The sequence below is a fragment of the Phyllobates terribilis genome, unplaced genomic scaffold (genome assembly GCF_046119375.1).
Source record: "Phyllobates terribilis strain yellow unplaced genomic scaffold, ASM4611937v1 Scaffold_27__1_contigs__length_16484149, whole genome shotgun sequence".
Taxonomy (NCBI): Eukaryota; Metazoa; Chordata; class Amphibia; order Anura; family Dendrobatidae; genus Phyllobates; species Phyllobates terribilis.
In genome coordinates this window covers 12,954,622-12,975,350 of record NW_027362787.1, presented here as the reverse complement: position 1 = coordinate 12,975,350, position 20,729 = coordinate 12,954,622, and the positions used below count along the sequence as shown (strand labels likewise).

The 20,729-nt window shown below is 45.0% G+C and overlaps 13 non-coding genes and 1 pseudogene across 13 annotated transcripts; all 14 read right to left on the bottom strand.

Moving 5' to 3' along the window:
* Positions 1-3,898: 3,898 nt before the first annotated feature.
* LOC141176859 (U2 spliceosomal RNA) lies at positions 3,899-4,089 on the bottom strand. Its single transcript, XR_012253508.1, has one exon. It is a non-coding gene; the product is annotated as a U2 spliceosomal RNA (small nuclear RNA).
* A 1,115-nt stretch (positions 4,090-5,204) lies between these two features.
* Positions 5,205-5,395, bottom strand: LOC141176857 (U2 spliceosomal RNA). Its single transcript, XR_012253506.1, has one exon. It is a non-coding gene; the product is annotated as a U2 spliceosomal RNA (small nuclear RNA).
* Positions 5,396-6,510: 1,115 nt separating this feature from the next.
* On the bottom strand, positions 6,511-6,701 carry LOC141176856 (U2 spliceosomal RNA). Its single transcript, XR_012253505.1, has one exon. It is a non-coding gene; the product is annotated as a U2 spliceosomal RNA (small nuclear RNA).
* Positions 6,702-7,816: 1,115 nt separating this feature from the next.
* Positions 7,817-8,007, bottom strand: LOC141176855 (U2 spliceosomal RNA). Its single transcript, XR_012253504.1, has one exon. It is a non-coding gene; the product is annotated as a U2 spliceosomal RNA (small nuclear RNA).
* Positions 8,008-9,122: 1,115 nt separating this feature from the next.
* Positions 9,123-9,313, bottom strand: LOC141176854 (U2 spliceosomal RNA). Its single transcript, XR_012253503.1, has one exon. It is a non-coding gene; the product is annotated as a U2 spliceosomal RNA (small nuclear RNA).
* A 1,115-nt stretch (positions 9,314-10,428) lies between these two features.
* LOC141176853 (U2 spliceosomal RNA) lies at positions 10,429-10,619 on the bottom strand. The gene has a single exon (XR_012253502.1). It is a non-coding gene; the product is annotated as a U2 spliceosomal RNA (small nuclear RNA).
* A 1,115-nt stretch (positions 10,620-11,734) lies between these two features.
* LOC141176852 (U2 spliceosomal RNA) lies at positions 11,735-11,925 on the bottom strand. Its single transcript, XR_012253501.1, has one exon. It is a non-coding gene; the product is annotated as a U2 spliceosomal RNA (small nuclear RNA).
* Positions 11,926-13,040: 1,115 nt separating this feature from the next.
* Positions 13,041-13,231, bottom strand: LOC141176851 (U2 spliceosomal RNA). The gene has a single exon (XR_012253500.1). It is a non-coding gene; the product is annotated as a U2 spliceosomal RNA (small nuclear RNA).
* Positions 13,232-14,346: 1,115 nt separating this feature from the next.
* LOC141177341 (U2 spliceosomal RNA) lies at positions 14,347-14,537 on the bottom strand. Its single transcript, XR_012253944.1, has one exon. It is a non-coding gene; the product is annotated as a U2 spliceosomal RNA (small nuclear RNA).
* A 1,115-nt stretch (positions 14,538-15,652) lies between these two features.
* LOC141176849 (U2 spliceosomal RNA) lies at positions 15,653-15,843 on the bottom strand. The gene has a single exon (XR_012253499.1). It is a non-coding gene; the product is annotated as a U2 spliceosomal RNA (small nuclear RNA).
* Positions 15,844-16,961: 1,118 nt separating this feature from the next.
* Positions 16,962-17,152, bottom strand: LOC141176848 (U2 spliceosomal RNA). The gene has a single exon (XR_012253498.1). It is a non-coding gene; the product is annotated as a U2 spliceosomal RNA (small nuclear RNA).
* A 1,115-nt stretch (positions 17,153-18,267) lies between these two features.
* On the bottom strand, positions 18,268-18,462 carry LOC141177958 (U2 spliceosomal RNA). Its single transcript, XR_012254449.1, has one exon. It is a non-coding gene; the product is annotated as a U2 spliceosomal RNA (small nuclear RNA).
* A 793-nt stretch (positions 18,463-19,255) lies between these two features.
* On the bottom strand, positions 19,256-19,347 carry LOC141178156 (U2 spliceosomal RNA; annotated as a pseudogene).
* Positions 19,348-20,462: 1,115 nt separating this feature from the next.
* On the bottom strand, positions 20,463-20,653 carry LOC141176847 (U2 spliceosomal RNA). The gene has a single exon (XR_012253497.1). It is a non-coding gene; the product is annotated as a U2 spliceosomal RNA (small nuclear RNA).
* Positions 20,654-20,729: the final 76 nt, after the last annotated feature.

Below are 20,729 nucleotides of genomic sequence, written 5' to 3'. Positions count from 1 at the left end.
ATCTATCCCATTGTCTCTGAGCTTAAATAATGTTTGTAGGCGGGTATTTAAAATTCTATATTCTTCATATTTTTCTTTGGCTCTACATATACTCTTTTTAATAAAAAAGTCTTTTATTTTTACTTTCATTCTATCCCACCATACACTCATAGTCTCATTTGTTTTTTTCCCTTTTCTACATTTCCTATAAAACTCAATAAAATCTGATAAAATCTGCGGGTCGGTTAAAAGGGATACGTTCATTTTCCAGCTTTTCTTACCACATTTTTTGTTGTCATTTACTTTTATGGTAAAGGATAAAAGTTTATGGTCTGAAAATATATTAGCTAAAACTTCACATTTGGCAGGTATTGTTTTATCTGAACCAAAAATAAAATCAATCCTAGAGCTACAATTAGCATTGCTCCAAGTGAAACCGGCGTCCTCTGGGCTGTCACTATGACACTCTTTATATATGTCTATCAATTTAGCATCTTTGACTATATCATGTAGCATACCTGAGGTTTTATCGTAGTTCCTGCTTACAGAGCTGGAGCGCCGGTTTTCACCTTTTAAAACACAATTAAAATCCCCTGCTAAGATAAAAGGTTCAGAGTTATTAATAAATAATGGTAAAAGATCAAGCATTTCGGCTCTTTCATTTTTCTCTGGGGATCCATAAAAATTTAAAAACTGCCATCTAATACCATCAATAAAAGCTTTTACTAATAAAATACGACCTGGTAAAATTTCCTGAATAAAATCAATTAAAACGTTCCCTTTAAAAAGTATGGCTACACCCGCTGATCCTGCAGCATTCGATCCGGACCAGACAGATGGCCCACACTTCCACTCATCTTTATATTTTTGATATGACATTTCATGTGGGATATTACATTCTTGCAGAAAAAATACAGATGCAGTAAAACACGTAAAAAAATTAAAAAGAGCAGTTCTTCTCGTGTTAGATTTTATGCCTCTCACGTTGAGGGAAATACCTTTCAGTTCAGCCATCATTAGAAAATGTAGAAATTTTGCTTAGGTAACTAAGAGCAACGGATTTACCTGTCCGATGAACCTGATCAGACCACTGGGCTTGCGCCTCCCTCCTCATCTGATAGTATCGTCACGAGAGTCTCCGTGGAGGAGGAAAGATTACCACATTTATATAAACCCGACGCTACACTGGCATAGCTCGGAGGGCTGGCTGGCAGAACCCGCTGGGTCTCCATTGGCTGGCCATGCAGTTCCTCATCAGGTGGGTCCCCGAGGGGTTCCGCCGCCCCTGTTTGACCTGTAGAAGGTCGTCCTATAGGAGGAGGTTGCGCAAAAGGCAGAGCCTCTGACTCTTCAGAGGCAGCAAGATCCCGGTCCCCACCTGTAGCAGCGGAGACCGAAACCCCTGAGGGTCCAGCGTCCACGTCCCCTTCTGGAGAAGTGTCCATCTGTTCACCTCCTGCTGCCTCCTCCGAACCACCCTTCTTCTTTTTCTTAGGACCCACCTTTATCCACTCAGCGCCCTCAGCACTAGGAGACCCAGACTGGGCATGGGCTTCTGTGTCGGCCTTTTGCCGGTCCCTTTTGACCTTACCAGTAGTGCCCTTCTGCTCCTTCTCAGCCCTCCTTTTGGACTCCCGCAGGTCCTGCAGCCAGGTTTTGGGATTTGGTATTTTACCTGTCATAGACTCTGGAGACACTTCACTATTTGGTACGCCCTTATTGTCTCCAGAGGCTCCAGGTTGTTGTTCCTCCTCCTGAGGGGTGGTCTGATCTTTTGGTCCTTGGTCGGACGTCTTGGACTTCCCCTTTTGCTCATCTTCCCGAAATCTGTGAGGGCAAGAAAAATAAAAGTGACCTGGAGTCTGGCAAAAACTGCATTTCTTTTCCTTAGGGCATTCTTTTGTCTCATGTTCTTCACTAGCACAATTTCTACATGATACATGACAGTTTTCTTTTGAATGACCATAGCGCCCACAATTTCTGCAATATACTGGCATCCCAGAAAAGAAGAAATCCCCATTTGTTTGCCCAATTTTGAAACGGGCAGGGGGGAGCCGTATACCACCTGGTGTATTTGGATCTCTTGTACACTTCACAAGGAATTTCCACTTAGATGTCCATATGTTATATTCGTTTAATATCTTCCCAATACATTTAACACTTTTAAAATAAATTGCTAGAAATGACATTACTTCTGGAGCAGAAACAAAGGGCGAAAATATTTTTACAATAACCAGTCTTACCTCATCCAGGACGTGCTCAACAATTTGTATCCCTTTCAAAACAGGACTATTTTCAACTTTTTTTAACTTTTCTAGTACATCTCTAAAAATACCTTCTCCGGTGAATGTGATGTCATAGTCACCTCTTCTGGGATAATCCTGGATGGAGAGAATTTCATTCCTTTGTACGCCAAGAAGGTTCCTGAGCACGTCCTGGACTACATACCCTAATTTCCTCATATCCGAGCCACCCGCCGTGAAGTGAACTCGGATAGAGTTTTTTAGCCTCGCATAAAGAGGCACGAGGTTAGGGTCAACCTCCATGGAAAAACGCAACAAGGTTGCAAATTGCAGCCGCTTGCAATCTGCGCTCCCAGTGTTCTTGCAGCGAAAAACACCTGGAAGCTGGGGGATCGCAACTCGTTACCCTGGGACTAAGCCCTCTCCCTAATAGCAGCAAGCAGGCTAAGTCCACCAAAGTGGACGATCCTGCCAGGCCAAAGAGAGGGGTACACGAGTGCCCTTCAACCACAATCTCCTGCAATAAAGCACTTGATCTTAGCCAAAAGGCCGAGAAGCGATAACCAGAATTGGTTTCAAACTACGGAGCCACCCAAGGATCCTGAAAAGTCCATTTGTGGAGATGAGCTCCTGGACTCCCGTTAAGAAGACATGTTGTCAACCTCTAGATCCCTTACATGCCTGCACTTTTCGGCTTGCTGCTGCTGCAATCCACGCGTTTTAGATCTGCATAACTCCACCTCTTTAAACACAGCACCTTCACCCCCTGCTGTTCCCACCCGCCTCAACACCGTTGGAAGGGAGGAGAACCAATTAAGGCGGGGGGTGGGGTGGAACGAGCAGCTGTCTACCCTTAGCAGGAGGGCTCCTGATTACATACCTCTCCTGCTGCTGCTGCTGCTGGCTGTCCAGCAGCAGACTGAAGGTGGCTGCTGCTGTGCACAGGTATATAAAGGCTCAGAGCCTATTATGACACGCGCAGCCAGCGTTCCATTGCCACATTCCATCTACTGCAGGCAGGATACCTGGCTGGCTGAATGTCGCTGAGAAGCTCACAGAGACCGCCATAAGCAACAGTTTAACAGAATGCCACAGACTAATCAACCAAACTTTTTGGGTTGGGTTCTCTTTTATAGTCTGCAGGCATTAAATGAAAGAAGTCAGTGTTCCAGCAGAAGGAGACAACGTTTCAGAAAAGGCATTGTAGCAAACCAAAAAAGAAATTTTAAGCGCAGCAGAGTAACCAGCGCACATACCTGTTAGCTCAGGTGAGTTTAAAAGGCTGCTGTTGATAACAAGGGCATTTGCTAAATAGATGGTGTGTGTGCAACAATATACTGAAAGGTCAATTATATTGTGCAGCTTATCTCACCACCTGTAGTTATTTAGGTGAAAGCTCCAAAATGCTTGCCTAATATGTCTGTTTATCCAAAAGGAAGTAAAAAGGGAGAGCTAGAAAGATAGCATTGCATCACATTACATGGCAATGCAATGCACAGTTGCTGAAGTTGAACCAAAATGAGCTTGTAATCTGGCTTCTGCAACTTTGAACATGAAAAATCCAATGAGGAGAAGAAAAGCAAAGCCAAAGAGTCCATCCCAAAATCCGACAAACAAGCAAAATGAACAAAAAACATTGAATTCAATTCTTTCTGATTTTAGAAACTGCATTAAAGAAGGGGTGCACCGGTCCTGGAGATACTGCAATACCAGGTCAATGCGTGGAGTGGACAGAGCAAGCTCTTTTTCCATCTCCCTGTTCTAAAAATCCATTTAATATATGGTCCCCAGATAGGGGACGTATCAGATATTAAACTGATAAGAACAGATACTACACTTGATCTTAGCCAAAAGGCCGAGAAGCGATAACCAGAATTGGTTTCAAACTACGGAGCCACCCAAGGATCCTGAAAAGTCCATTTGTGGGGATGAGCTCCTGGACTCCCGTTAAGAAGACATGTTGTCAACCTCTAGATCCCTTACATGCCTGCACTTTTCGGCTTGCTGCTGCTGCAATCCACGCGTTTTAGATCTGCATAACTCCACCTCTTTAAACACAGCACCTTCACCCCCTGCTGTTCCCACCCGCCTCAACACCGTTGGAAGGGAGGAGAACCAATTAAGGCGGGGGGTGGGGTGGAACGAGCAGCTGTCTACCCTTAGCAGGAGGGCTCCTGATTACATACCTCTCCTGCTGCTGCTGCTGCTGGCTGTCCAGCAGCAGACTGAAGGTGGCTGCTGCTGTGCACAGGTATATAAAGGCTCAGAGCCTATTATGACACGCGCAGCCAGCGTTCCATTGCCACATTCCATCTACTGCAGGCAGGATACCTGGCTGGCTGAATGTCGCTGAGAAGCTCACAGAGACCGCCATAAACAACAGTTTAACAGAATGCCACAGACTAATCAACCAAACTTTTTGGGTTGGGTTCTCTTTTATAGTCTGCAGGCATTAAATGAAAGAAGTCAGTGTTCCAGCAGAAGGAGACAACGTTTCAGAAAAGGCATTGTAGCAAACCAAAAAAGAAATTTTAAGCGCAGCAGAGTAACCAGCGCACATACCTGTTAGCTCAGGTGAGTTTAAAAGGCTGCTGTTGATAACAAGGGCATTTGCTAAATAGATGGTGTGTGTGCAACAATATACTGAAAGGTCAATTATATTGTGCAGCTTATCTCACCACCTGTAGTTATTTAGGTGAAAGCTCCAAAATGCTTGCCTAATATGTCTGTTTATCCAAAAGGAAGTAAAAAGGGAGAGCTAGAAAGATAGCATTGCATCACATTACATGGCAATGCAATGCACAGTTGCTGAAGTTGAACCAAAATGAGCTTGTAATCTGGCTTCTGCAACTTTGAACATGAAAAATCCAATGAGGAGAAGAAAAGCAAAGCCAAAGAGTCCACCCCAAAATCCGACAAACAAGCAAAATGAACAAAAAACATTGAATTCAATTCTTTCTGATTTTAGAAACTGCATTAAAGAAGGGGTGCACCGGTCCTGGAGATACTGCAATACCAGGTCAATGCGTGGAGTGGACAGAGCAAGCTCTTTTTCCATCTCCCTGTTCTAAAAATCCATTTAATATATGGTCCCCAGATAGGGGACGTATCAGATATTAAACTGATAAGAACAGATACTACACTTGATCTTAGCCAAAAGGCCGAGAAGCGATAACCAGAATTGGTTTCAAACTACGGAGCCACCCAAGGATCCTGAAAAGTCCATTTGTGGAGATGAGCTCCTGGACTCCCGTTAAGAAGACATGTTGTCAACCTCTAGATCCCTTACATGCCTGCACTTTTCGGCTTGCTGCTGCTGCAATCCACGCGTTTTAGATCTGCATAACTCCACCTCTTTAAACACAGCACCTTCACCCCCTGCTGTTCCCACCCGCCTCAACACCGTTGGAAGGGAGGAGAACCAATTAAGGCGGGGGGTGGGGTGGAACGAGCAGCTGTCTACCCTTAGCAGGAGGGCTCCTGATTACATACCTCTCCTGCTGCTGCTGCTGCTGGCTGTCCAGCAGCAGACTGAAGGTGGCTGCTGCTGTGCACAGGTATATAAAGGCTCAGAGCCTATTATGACACGCGCAGCCAGCGTTCCATTGCCACATTCCATCTACTGCAGGCAGGATACCTGGCTGGCTGAATGTCGCTGAGAAGCTCACAGAGACCGCCATAAGCAACAGTTTAACAGAATGCCACAGACTAATCAACCAAACTTTTTGGGTTGGGTTCTCTTTTATAGTCTGCAGGCATTAAATGAAAGAAGTCAGTGTTCCAGCAGAAGGAGACAACGTTTCAGAAAAGGCATTGTAGCAAACCAAAAAAGAAATTTTAAGCGCAGCAGAGTAACCAGCGCACATACCTGTTAGCTCAGGTGAGTTTAAAAGGCTGCTGTTGATAACAAGGGCATTTGCTAAATAGATGGTGTGTGTGCAACAATATACTGAAAGGTCAATTATATTGTGCAGCTTATCTCACCACCTGTAGTTATTTAGGTGAAAGCTCCAAAATGCTTGCCTAATATGTCTGTTTATCCAAAAGGAAGTAAAAAGGGAGAGCTAGAAAGATAGCATTGCATCACATTACATGGCAATGCAATGCACAGTTGCTGAAGTTGAACCAAAATGAGCTTGTAATCTGGCTTCTGCAACTTTGAACATGAAAAATCCAATGAGGAGAAGAAAAGCAAAGCCAAAGAGTCCATCCCAAAATCCGACAAACAAGCAAAATGAACAAAAAACATTGAATTCAATTCTTTCTGATTTTAGAAACTGCATTAAAGAAGGGGTGCACCGGTCCTGGAGATACTGCAATACCAGGTCAATGCGTGGAGTGGACAGAGCAAGCTCTTTTTCCATCTCCCTGTTCTAAAAATCCATTTAATATATGGTCCCCAGATAGGGGACGTATCAGATATTAAACTGATAAGAACAGATACTACACTTGATCTTAGCCAAAAGGCCGAGAAGCGATAACCAGAATTGGTTTCAAACTACGGAGCCACCCAAGGATCCTGAAAAGTCCATTTGTGGGGATGAGCTCCTGGACTCCCGTTAAGAAGACATGTTGTCAACCTCTAGATCCCTTACATGCCTGCACTTTTCGGCTTGCTGCTGCTGCAATCCACGCGTTTTAGATCTGCATAACTCCACCTCTTTAAACACAGCACCTTCACCCCCTGCTGTTCCCACCCGCCTCAACACCGTTGGAAGGGAGGAGAACCAATTAAGGCGGGGGGTGGGGTGGAACGAGCAGCTGTCTACCCTTAGCAGGAGGGCTCCTGATTACATACCTCTCCTGCTGCTGCTGCTGCTGGCTGTCCAGCAGCAGACTGAAGGTGGCTGCTGCTGTGCACAGGTATATAAAGGCTCAGAGCCTATTATAACACGCGCAGCCAGCGTTCCATTGCCACATTCCATCTACTGCAGGCAGGATACCTGGCTGGCTGAATGTCGCTGAGAAGCTCACAGAGACCGCCATAAACAACAGTTTAACAGAATGCCACAGACTAATCAACCAAACTTTTTGGGTTGGGTTCTCTTTTATAGTCTGCAGGCATTAAATGAAAGAAGTCAGTGTTCCAGCAGAAGGAGACAACGTTTCAGAAAAGGCATTGTAGCAAACCAAAAAAGATATTTTAAGCGCAGCAGAGTAACCAGCGCACATACCTGTTAGCTCAGGTGAGTTTAAAAGGCTGCTGTTGATAACAAGGGCATTTGCTAAATAGATGGTGTGTGTGCAACAATATACTGAAAGGTCAATTATATTGTGCAGCTTATCTCACCACCTGTAGTTATTTAGGTGAAAGCTCCAAAATGCTTGCCTAATATGTCTGTTTATCCAAAAGGAAGTAAAAAGGGAGAGCTAGAAAGATAGCATTGCATCACATTACATGGCAATGCAATGCACAGTTGCTGAAGTTGAACCAAAATGAGCTTGTAATCTGGCTTCTGCAACTTTGAACATGAAAAATCCAATGAGGAGAAGAAAAGCAAAGCCAAAGAGTCCACCCCAAAATCCGACAAACAAGCAAAATGAACAAAAAACATTGAATTCAATTCTTTCTGATTTTAGAAACTGCATTAAAGAAGGGGTGCACCGGTCCTGGAGATACTGCAATACCAGGTCAATGCGTGGAGTGGACAGAGCAAGCTCTTTTTCCATCTCCCTGTTCTAAAAATCCATTTAATATATGGTCCCCAGATAGGGGACGTATCAGATATTAAACTGATAAGAACAGATACTACACTTGATCTTAGCCAAAAGGCCGAGAAGCGATAACCAGAATTGGTTTCAAACTACGGAGCCACCCAAGGATCCTGAAAAGTCCATTTGTGGAGATGAGCTCCTGGACTCCCGTTAAGAAGACATGTTGTCAACCTCTAGATCCCTTACATGCCTGCACTTTTCGGCTTGCTGCTGCTGCAATCCACGCGTTTTAGATCTGCATAACTCCACCTCTTTAAACACAGCACCTTCACCCCCTGCTGTTCCCACCCGCCTCAACACCGTTGGAAGGGAGGAGAACCAATTAAGGCGGGGGGTGGGGTGGAACGAGCAGCTGTCTACCCTTAGCAGGAGGGCTCCTGATTACATACCTCTCCTGCTGCTGCTGCTGCTGGCTGTCCAGCAGCAGACTGAAGGTGGCTGCTGCTGTGCACAGGTATATAAAGGCTCAGAGCCTATTATGACACGCGCAGCCAGCGTTCCATTGCCACATTCCATCTACTGCAGGCAGGATACCTGGCTGGCTGAATGTCGCTGAGAAGCTCACAGAGACCGCCATAAGCAACAGTTTAACAGAATGCCACAGACTAATCAACCAAACTTTTTGGGTTGGGTTCTCTTTTATAGTCTGCAGGCATTAAATGAAAGAAGTCAGTGTTCCAGCAGAAGGAGACAACGTTTCAGAAAAGGCATTGTAGCAAACCAAAAAAGAAATTTTAAGCGCAGCAGAGTAACCAGCGCACATACCTGTTAGCTCAGGTGAGTTTAAAAGGCTGCTGTTGATAACAAGGGCATTTGCTAAATAGATGGTGTGTGTGCAACAATATACTGAAAGGTCAATTATATTGTGCAGCTTATCTCACCACCTGTAGTTATTTAGGTGAAAGCTCCAAAATGCTTGCCTAATATGTCTGTTTATCCAAAAGGAAGTAAAAAGGGAGAGCTAGAAAGATAGCATTGCATCACATTACATGGCAATGCAATGCACAGTTGCTGAAGTTGAACCAAAATGAGCTTGTAATCTGGCTTCTGCAACTTTGAACATGAAAAATCCAATGAGGAGAAGAAAAGCAAAGCCAAAGAGTCCATCCCAAAATCCGACAAACAAGCAAAATGAACAAAAAACATTGAATTCAATTCTTTCTGATTTTAGAAACTGCATTAAAGAAGGGGTGCACCGGTCCTGGAGATACTGCAATACCAGGTCAATGCGTGGAGTGGACAGAGCAAGCTCTTTTTCCATCTCCCTGTTCTAAAAATCCATTTAATATATGGTCCCCAGATAGGGGACGTATCAGATATTAAACTGATAAGAACAGATACTACACTTGATCTTAGCCAAAAGGCCGAGAAGCGATAACCAGAATTGGTTTCAAACTACGGAGCCACCCAAGGATCCTGAAAAGTCCATTTGTGGAGATGAGCTCCTGGACTCCCGTTAAGAAGACATGTTGTCAACCTCTAGATCCCTTACATGCCTGCACTTTTCGGCTTGCTGCTGCTGCAATCCACGCGTTTTAGATCTGCATAACTCCACCTCTTTAAACACAGCACCTTCACCCCCTGCTGTTCCCACCCGCCTCAACACCGTTGGAAGGGAGGAGAACCAATTAAGGCGGGGGGTGGGGTGGAACGAGCAGCTGTCTACCCTTAGCAGGAGGGCTCCTGATTACATACCTCTCCTGCTGCTGCTGCTGCTGGCTGTCCAGCAGCAGACTGAAGGTGGCTGCTGCTGTGCACAGGTATATAAAGGCTCAGAGCCTATTATGACACGCGCAGCCAGCGTTCCATTGCCACATTCCATCTACTGCAGGCAGGATACCTGGCTGGCTGAATGTCGCTGAGAAGCTCACAGAGACCGCCATAAGCAACAGTTTAACAGAATGCCACAGACTAATCAACCAAACTTTTTGGGTTGGGTTCTCTTTTATAGTCTGCAGGCATTAAATGAAAGAAGTCAGTGTTCCAGCAGAAGGAGACAACGTTTCAGAAAAGGCATTGTAGCAAACCAAAAAAGAAATTTTAAGCGCAGCAGAGTAACCAGCGCACATACCTGTTAGCTCAGGTGAGTTTAAAAGGCTGCTGTTGATAACAAGGGCATTTGCTAAATAGATGGTGTGTGTGCAACAATATACTGAAAGGTCAATTATATTGTGCAGCTTATCTCACCACCTGTAGTTATTTAGGTGAAAGCTCCAAAATGCTTGCCTAATATGTCTGTTTATCCAAAAGGAAGTAAAAAGGGAGAGCTAGAAAGATAGCATTGCATCACATTACATGGCAATGCAATGCACAGTTGCTGAAGTTGAACCAAAATGAGCTTGTAATCTGGCTTCTGCAACTTTGAACATGAAAAATCCAATGAGGAGAAGAAAAGCAAAGCCAAAGAGTCCATCCCAAAATCCGACAAACAAGCAAAATGAACAAAAAACATTGAATTCAATTCTTTCTGATTTTAGAAACTGCATTAAAGAAGGGGTGCACCGGTCCTGGAGATACTGCAATACCAGGTCAATGCGTGGAGTGGACAGAGCAAGCTCTTTTTCCATCTCCCTGTTCTAAAAATCCATTTAATATATGGTCCCCAGATAGGGGACGTATCAGATATTAAACTGATAAGAACAGATACTACACTTGATCTTAGCCAAAAGGCCGAGAAGCGATAACCAGAATTGGTTTCAAACTACGGAGCCACCCAAGGATCCTGAAAAGTCCATTTGTGGGGATGAGCTCCTGGACTCCCGTTAAGAAGACATGTTGTCAACCTCTAGATCCCTTACATGCCTGCACTTTTCGGCTTGCTGCTGCTGCAATCCACGCGTTTTAGATCTGCATAACTCCACCTCTTTAAACACAGCACCTTCACCCCCTGCTGTTCCCACCCGCCTCAACACCGTTGGAAGGGAGGAGAACCAATTAAGGCGGGGGGTGGGGTGGAACGAGCAGCTGTCTACCCTTAGCAGGAGGGCTCCTGATTACATACCTCTCCTGCTGCTGCTGCTGCTGGCTGTCCAGCAGCAGACTGAAGGTGGCTGCTGCTGTGCACAGGTATATAAAGGCTCAGAGCCTATTATAACACGCGCAGCCAGCGTTCCATTGCCACATTCCATCTACTGCAGGCAGGATACCTGGCTGGCTGAATGTCGCTGAGAAGCTCACAGAGACCGCCATAAACAACAGTTTAACAGAATGCCACAGACTAATCAACCAAACTTTTTGGGTTGGGTTCTCTTTTATAGTCTGCAGGCATTAAATGAAAGAAGTCAGTGTTCCAGCAGAAGGAGACAACGTTTCAGAAAAGGCATTGTAGCAAACCAAAAAAGATATTTTAAGCGCAGCAGAGTAACCAGCGCACATACCTGTTAGCTCAGGTGAGTTTAAAAGGCTGCTGTTGATAACAAGGGCATTTGCTAAATAGATGGTGTGTGTGCAACAATATACTGAAAGGTCAATTATATTGTGCAGCTTATCTCACCACCTGTAGTTATTTAGGTGAAAGCTCCAAAATGCTTGCCTAATATGTCTGTTTATCCAAAAGGAAGTAAAAAGGGAGAGCTAGAAAGATAGCATTGCATCACATTACATGGCAATGCAATGCACAGTTGCTGAAGTTGAACCAAAATGAGCTTGTAATCTGGCTTCTGCAACTTTGAACATGAAAAATCCAATGAGGAGAAGAAAAGCAAAGCCAAAGAGTCCACCCCAAAATCCGACAAACAAGCAAAATGAACAAAAAACATTGAATTCAATTCTTTCTGATTTTAGAAACTGCATTAAAGAAGGGGTGCACCGGTCCTGGAGATACTGCAATACCAGGTCAATGCGTGGAGTGGACAGAGCAAGCTCTTTTTCCATCTCCCTGTTCTAAAAATCCATTTAATATATGGTCCCCAGATAGGGGACGTATCAGATATTAAACTGATAAGAACAGATACTACACTTGATCTTAGCCAAAAGGCCGAGAAGCGATAACCAGAATTGGTTTCAAACTACGGAGCCACCCAAGGATCCTGAAAAGTCCATTTGTGGAGATGAGCTCCTGGACTCCCGTTAAGAAGACATGTTGTCAACCTCTAGATCCCTTACATGCCTGCACTTTTCGGCTTGCTGCTGCTGCAATCCACGCGTTTTAGATCTGCATAACTCCACCTCTTTAAACACAGCACCTTCACCCCCTGCTGTTCCCACCCGCCTCAACACCGTTGGAAGGGAGGAGAACCAATTAAGGCGGGGGGTGGGGTGGAACGAGCAGCTGTCTACCCTTAGCAGGAGGGCTCCTGATTACATACCTCTCCTGCTGCTGCTGCTGCTGGCTGTCCAGCAGCAGACTGAAGGTGGCTGCTGCTGTGCACAGGTATATAAAGGCTCAGAGCCTATTATGACACGCGCAGCCAGCGTTCCATTGCCACATTCCATCTACTGCAGGCAGGATACCTGGCTGGCTGAATGTCGCTGAGAAGCTCACAGAGACCGCCATAAGCAACAGTTTAACAGAATGCCACAGACTAATCAACCAAACTTTTTGGGTTGGGTTCTCTTTTATAGTCTGCAGGCATTAAATGAAAGAAGTCAGTGTTCCAGCAGAAGGAGACAACGTTTCAGAAAAGGCATTGTAGCAAACCAAAAAAGAAATTTTAAGCGCAGCAGAGTAACCAGCGCACATACCTGTTAGCTCAGGTGAGTTTAAAAGGCTGCTGTTGATAACAAGGGCATTTGCTAAATAGATGGTGTGTGTGCAACAATATACTGAAAGGTCAATTATATTGTGCAGCTTATCTCACCACCTGTAGTTATTTAGGTGAAAGCTCCAAAATGCTTGCCTAATATGTCTGTTTATCCAAAAGGAAGTAAAAAGGGAGAGCTAGAAAGATAGCATTGCATCACATTACATGGCAATGCAATGCACAGTTGCTGAAGTTGAACCAAAATGAGCTTGTAATCTGGCTTCTGCAACTTTGAACATGAAAAATCCAATGAGGAGAAGAAAAGCAAAGCCAAAGAGTCCATCCCAAAATCCGACAAACAAGCAAAATGAACAAAAAACATTGAATTCAATTCTTTCTGATTTTAGAAACTGCATTAAAGAAGGGGTGCACCGGTCCTGGAGATACTGCAATACCAGGTCAATGCGTGGAGTGGACAGAGCAAGCTCTTTTTCCATCTCCCTGTTCTAAAAATCCATTTAATATATGGTCCCCAGATAGGGGACGTATCAGATATTAAACTGATAAGAACAGATACTACACTTGATCTTAGCCAAAAGGCCGAGAAGCGATAACCAGAATTGGTTTCAAACTACGGAGCCACCCAAGGATCCTGAAAAGTCCATTTGTGGAGATGAGCTCCTGGACTCCCGTTAAGAAGACATGTTGTCAACCTCTAGATCCCTTACATGCCTGCACTTTTCGGCTTGCTGCTGCTGCAATCCACGCGTTTTAGATCTGCATAACTCCACCTCTTTAAACACAGCACCTTCACCCCCTGCTGTTCCCACCCGCCTCAACACCGTTGGAAGGGAGGAGAACCAATTAAGGCGGGGGGTGGGGTGGAACGAGCAGCTGTCTACCCTTAGCAGGAGGGCTCCTGATTACATACCTCTCCTGCTGCTGCTGCTGCTGGCTGTCCAGCAGCAGACTGAAGGTGGCTGCTGCTGTGCACAGGTATATAAAGGCTCAGAGCCTATTATGACACGCGCAGCCAGCGTTCCATTGCCACATTCCATCTACTGCAGGCAGGATACCTGGCTGGCTGAATGTCGCTGAGAAGCTCACAGAGACCGCCATAAGCAACAGTTTAACAGAATGCCACAGACTAATCAACCAAACTTTTTGGGTTGGGTTCTCTTTTATAGTCTGCAGGCATTAAATGAAAGAAGTCAGTGTTCCAGCAGAAGGAGACAACGTTTCAGAAAAGGCATTGTAGCAAACCAAAAAAGAAATTTTAAGCGCAGCAGAGTAACCAGCGCACATACCTGTTAGCTCAGGTGAGTTTAAAAGGCTGCTGTTGATAACAAGGGCATTTGCTAATTAGATGGTGTGTGTGCAACAATATACTGAAAGGTCAATTATATTGTGCAGCTTATCTCACCACCTGTAGTTATTTAGGTGAAAGCTCCAAAATGCTTGCCTAATATGTCTGTTTATCCAAAAGGAAGTAAAAAGGGAGAGCTAGAAAGATAGCATTGCATCACATTACATGGCAATGCAATGCACAGTTGCTGAAGTTGAACCAAAATGAGCTTGTAATCTGGCTTCTGCAACTTTGAACATGAAAAATCCAATGAGGAGAAGAAAAGCAAAGCCAAAGAGTCCATCCCAAAATCCGACAAACAAGCAAAATGAACAAAAAACATTGAATTCAATTCTTTCTGATTTTAGAAACTGCATTAAAGAAGGGGTGCACCGGTCCTGGAGATACTGCAATACCAGGTCAATGCATGGAGTGGACAGAGCAAGCTCTTTTTCCATCTCCCTGTTCTAAAAATCCATTTAATATATGGTCCCCAGATAGGGGACGTATCAGATATTAAACTGATAAGAACAGATACTACACTTGATCTTAGCCAAAAGGCCGAGAAGCGATAACCAGAATTGGTTTCAAACTACGGAGCCACCCAAGGATCCTGAAAAGTCCATTTGTGGAGATGAGCTCCTGGACTCCCGTTAAGAAGACATGTTGTCAACCTCTAGATCCCTTACATGCCTGCACTTTTCGGCTTGCTGCTGCTGCAATCCACGCGTTTTAGATCTGCATAACTCCACCTCTTTAAACACAGCACCTTCACCCCCTGCTGTTCCCACCCGCCTCAACACCGTTGGAAGGGAGGAGAACCAATTAAGGCGGGGGGTGGGGTGGAACGAGCAGCTGTCTACCCTTAGCAGGAGGGCTCCTGATTACATACCTCTCCTGCTGCTGCTGCTGCTGGCTGTCCAGCAGCAGACTGAAGGTGGCTGCTGCTGTGCACAGGTATATAAAGGCTCAGAGCCTATTATGACACGCGCAGCCAGCGTTCCATTGCCACATTCCATCTACTGCAGGCAGGATACCTGGCTGGCTGAATGTCGCTGAGAAGCTCACAGAGACCGCCATAAGCAACAGTTTAACAGAATGCCACAGACTAATCAACCAAACTTTTTGGGTTGGGTTCTCTTTTATACTCTGCAGGCATTAAATGAAAGAAGTCAGTGTTCCAGCAGAAGGAGACAACGTTTCAGAAAAGGCATTGTAGCAAACCAAAAAAGAAATTTTAAGCGCAGCAGAGTAACCAGCGCACATACCTGTTAGCTCAGGTGAGTTTAAAAGGCTGCTGTTGATAACAAGGGCATTTGCTAAATAGATGGTGTGTGTGCAACAATATACTGAAAGGTCAATTATATTGTGCAGCTTATCTCACCACCTGTAGTTATTTAGGTGAAAGCTCCAAAATGCTTGCCTAATATGTCTGTTTATCCAAAAGGAAGTGAAAAGGGAGAGCTAGAAAGATAGCATTGCATCACATTACATGGCAATGCAATGCACAGTTGCTGAAGTTGAACCAAAATGAGCTTGTAATCTGGCTTCTGCAACTTTGAACATGAAAAATCCAATGAGGAGAAGAAAAGCAAAGCCAAAGAGTCCATCCCAAAATCCGACAAACAAGCAAAATGAACAAAAAACATTGAATTCAATTCTTTCTGATTTTAGAAACTGCATTAAAGAAGGGGTGCACCGGTCCTGGAGATACTGCAATACCAGGTCAATGCGTGGAGTGGACAGAGCAAGCTCTTTTTCCATCTCCCTGTTCTAAAAATCCATTTAATATATGGTCCCCAGATAGGGGACGTATCAGATATTAAACTGATAAGAACAGATACTACACTTGATCTTAGCCAAAAGGCCGAGAAGCGATAACCAGAATTGGTTTCAAACTACGGAGCCACCCAAGGATCCTGAAAAGTCCATTTGTGGAGATGAGCTCCTGGACTCCCGTTAAGAAGACATGTTGTCAACCTCTAGATCCCTTACATGCCTGCACTTTTCGGCTTGCTGCTGCTGCAATCCACGCGTTTTAGATCTGCATAACTCCACCTCTTTAAACACAGCACCTTCACCCCCTGCTGTTCCCACCCGCCTCAACACCGTTGGAAGGGAGGAGAACCAATTAAGGCGGGGGGTGGGGTGGAACGAGCAGCTGTCTACCCTTAGCAGGAGGGCTCCTGATTACATACCTCTCCTGCTGCTGCTGCTGCTGCTGGCTGTCCAGCAGCAGACTGAAGGTGGCTGCTGCTGTGCACAGGTATATAAAGGCTCAGAGCCTATTATGACACGCGCAGCCAGCGTTCCATTGCCACATTCCATCTACTGCAGGCAGGATACCTGGCTGGCTGAATGTCGCTGAGAAGCTCACAGAGACCGCCATAAGCAACAGTTTAACAGAATGCCACAGACTAATCAACCAAACTTTTTGGGTTGGGTTCTCTTTTATAGTCTGCAGGCATTAAATGAAAGAAGTCAGTGTTCCAGCAGAAGGAGACAACGTTTCAGAAAAGGCATTGTAGCAAACCAAAAAAGAAATTTTAAGCGCAGCAGAGTAACCAGCGCACATACCTGTTAGCTCAGGTGAGTTTAAAAGGCTGCTGTTGATAACAAGGGCATTTGCTAAATAGATGGTGTGTGTGCAACAATATACTGAAAGGTCAATTATATTGTGCAGCTTATCTCACCACCTGTAGTTATTTAGGTGAAAGCTCCAAAATGCTTGCCTAATATGTCTGTTTATCCAAAAGGAAGTAAAAAGGGAGAGCTAGAAAGATAGCATTGCATCACATTACATGGCAATGCAATGCACAGTTGCTGAAGTTGAACCAAAATGAGCTTGTAATCTGGCTTCTGCAACTTTGAACATGAAAAATCCAATGAGGAGAAGAAAAGCAAAGCCAAAGAGTCCATCCCAAAATCCGACAAACAAGCAAAATGAACAAAAAACATTGAATTCAATTCTTTCTGATTTTAGAAACTGCATTAAAGAAGGGGTGCACCGGTCCTGGAGATACTGCAATACCAGGTCAATGCGTGGAGTGGACAGAGCAAGCTCTTTTTCCATCTCCCTGTTCTAAAAATCCATTTAATATATGGTCCCCAGATAGGGGACGTATCAGATATTAAACTGATAAGAACAGATACTACACTTGATCTTAGCCAAAAGGCCGAGAAGCGATAACCAGAATTGGTTTCAAACTACGGAGCCACCCAAGGATCCTGAAAAGTCCATTTGTGGAGATGAGCTCCTGGACTCCCGTTAAGAAGACATGTTGTCAACCTCTAGATCCCTTACATGCCTGCACTTTTCGGCTTGCTGCTGCTGCAATCCACGCGTTTTAGATCTGCATAACTCCACCTCTTTAAACACAGCACCTTCACCCCCTGCTGTTCCCACCCGCCTCAACACCGTTGGAAGGGAGGAGAACCAATTAAGGCGGGGGGTGGGGTGGAACGAGCAGCTGTCTACCCTTAGCAGGAGGGCTCCTGATTACATACCTCTCCTGCTGCTGCTGCTGCTGGCTGTCCAGCAGCAGACTGAAGGTGGCTGCTGCTGTGCACAGGTATATAAAGGCTCAGAGCCTATTATGACACGCGCAGCCAGCGTTCCATTGCCACATTCCATCTACTGCAGGCAGGATACCTGGCTGGCTGAATGTCGCTGAGAAGCTCACAGAGACCGCCATAAGCAACAGTTTAACAGAATGCCACAGACTAATCAACCAAACTTTTTGGGTTGGGTTCTCTTTTATAGTCTGCAGGCATTAAATGAAAGAAGTCAGTGTTCCAGCAGAAGGAGACAACGTTTCAGAAAAGGCATTGTAGCAAACCAAAAAAGAAATTTTAAGCGCAGCAGAGTAACCAGCGCACATACCTGTTAGCTCAGGTGAGTTTAAAAGGCTGCTGTTGATAACAAGGGCATTTGCTAAATAGATGGTGTGTGTGCAACAATATACTGAAAGGTCAATTATATTGTGCAGCTTATCTCACCACCTGTAGTTATTTAGGTGAAAGCTCCAAAATGCTTGCCTAATATGTCTGTTTATCCAAAAGGAAGTAAAAAGGGAGAGCTAGAAAGATAGCATTGCATCACATTACATGGCAATGCAATGCACAGTTGCTGAAGTTGAACCAAAATGAGCTTGTAATCTGGCTTCTGCAACTTTGAACATGAAAAATCCAATGAGGAGAAGAAAAGCAAAGCCAAAGAGTCCATCCCAAAATCCGACAAACAAGCAAAATGAACAAAAAACATTGAATTCAATTCTTTCTGATTTTAGAAACTGCATTAAAGAAGGGGTGCACCGGTCCTGGAGATACTGCAATACCAGGTCAATGCGTGGAGTGGACAGAGCAAGCTCTTTTTCCATCTCCCTGTTCTAAAAATCCATTTAATATATGGTCCCCAGATAGGGGACGTATCAGATATTAAACTGATAAGAACAGATTTTTTTTTTTTTTTTTTTTTTTTTTTTTTCGAAAGCCCGAATTCGTGTACAAAACCCGAGTGCGCTTAAAAAAGTGACAAGTGCCACAAAAAAAGTGCATTGGATGCTGGTCTTCTTGAAACCCTCTCCAAAAGGAGAAGGGTCCCCCAAACCATTCCCCATCCCTCCGAGCCAAAAGGCCACAGCGAGGAACAGGGACAAAAAGCCACCTCCAGCCGAAGCCAGAGGCGACCCAATCTTACCCCCAGCACCTGCCCGAGTTCTCACCCGAGCAAGGCACTGGGAGCCAAAGACTGTGCTCCCCTCCCGGAAGAGGGGAGCCAACAACGCTCTCCTCCCGAAAGAGGAGAGCCAGGGGGGTTCAGGGGGGAGCGGAACCTGATGGCCACACACTCCCCCCCTAGACCTGCCAAGAGAGGAACCCATAAGGGAACCGCATCCCGACAAAATCCTAGTAGGACGTGACACACGTGAATAAGTGGACACACAGTGACAAAGAAATTAAATAAATAGTGAAGGTTTCACAGTATAATACTGCCCGGACCTTCGACCGGGAATTGAAAAATTCCCCATCCTAAGGCCAGAAGGCCCGGAATAAGGGTGTGTGCGAAGAAAGAAAATTTGAAGTGCTTGTGCAAATGTGCCATAAATTCAAGTGGGGTTCCCAATCCCAGTGAGTTAAGGCACCCCAGGGTCACCACTCCTGGGGCACTTCACACTTCGGGCTTTCGATCTTTCCCGGCCCAATGGCGTCGATCCTGGGGGGCCATGCTTTCCACCAGATGACTATATTAGCCACCTGGCGTACTAACAAGCGCCTAAACCCCAGTGTGCATAATGTATCAATCTACTAGGGCGGCCAACATCCAAAACCGCCTTTTCGAAAGATACTACACTTGATCTTAGCCAAAAGGCCGAGAAGCGATAACCAGAATTGGTTTCAAACTACGGAGCCACCCAAGGATCCTGAAAAGTCCATTTGTGGAGATGAGCTCCTGGACTCCCGTTAAGAAGACATGTTGTCAACCTCTAGATCCCTTACATGCCTGCACTTTTCGGCTTGCTGCTGCTGCAATCCACGCGTTTTAGATCTGCATAACTCCACCTCTTTAAACACAGCACCTTCACCCCCTGCTGTTCCCACCCGCCTCAACACCGTTGGAAGGGAGGAGAACCAATTAAGGCGGGGGGTGGGGTGGAACGAGCAGCTGTCTACCCTTAGCAGGAGGGCTCCTGATTACATACCTCTCCTGCTGCTGCTGCTGCTGACTGTCCAGCAGCAGACTGAAGGTGGCTGCTGCTGTGCACAGGTATATAAAGGCTCAGAGCCTATTATGACACGCGCAGCCAGCGTTCCATTGCCACATTCCATCTACTGCAGGCAGGATACCTGGCTGGCTGAATGTCGCTGAGAAGCTCACAGAGACCGCCATAAGCAACAGTTTAACAGAATGCCACAGACTAATCAACCAAACTTTTTGGGTTGGGTTCTCTTTTATAGTCTGCAGGCATTAAATGAAAGAAGTCAGTGTTCCAGCAGAAGGAGACAACGTTTCAGAAAAGGCATTGTAGCAAACCAAAAAAGAAATTTTAAGCGCAGCAGAGTAACCAGCGCACATACCTGTTAGCTCAGGTGAGTTTAAAAGGCTGCTGTTGATAACAAGGGCATTTGCTAAATAGATGGTGTGTGTGCAACAATATACTGAAAGGTCAATTATATTGTGCAGCTTATCTCACCACCTGTAGTTATTTAGGTGAAAGCTCCAAAATGCTTGCCTAATATGTCTGTTTATCCAAAAGGAAGTAAAAAGGGAGAGCTAGAAAGATAGCATTGCATCACATTACATGGCAATGCAATGCACAGTTGCTGAAGTTGAACCAAAATGAGCTTGTAATCTGGCTTCTGCAACTTTGAACATGAAAAATCCAATGAGGAGAAGAAAAGCAAAGCCAAAGAGTCCATCCCAAAATCCGACAAACAAGCAAAATGAACAAAAAACATTGAATTCAATTCTTTCTGATTTTAGAAACTGCATTAAAGAAGGGGTGCACCGGTCCTGGAGATACTGCAATACCAGGTCAATGCGTGGAGTGGACAGAGCAAGCTCTTTTTCCATCTCCCTGTTCTAAAAATCCATTTAATATATGGTCCCCAGATAGGGGACGTATCAGATATTAAACTGATAAGAACAGATACTACACTTGATCTTAGCCAAAAGGCCGAGAAGCGATAACCAGAATTGGTTTCAAACTACGGAGCCACCCAAGGATCCTGAAAAGTCCATTTGTGGAGATGAGCTCCTGGACT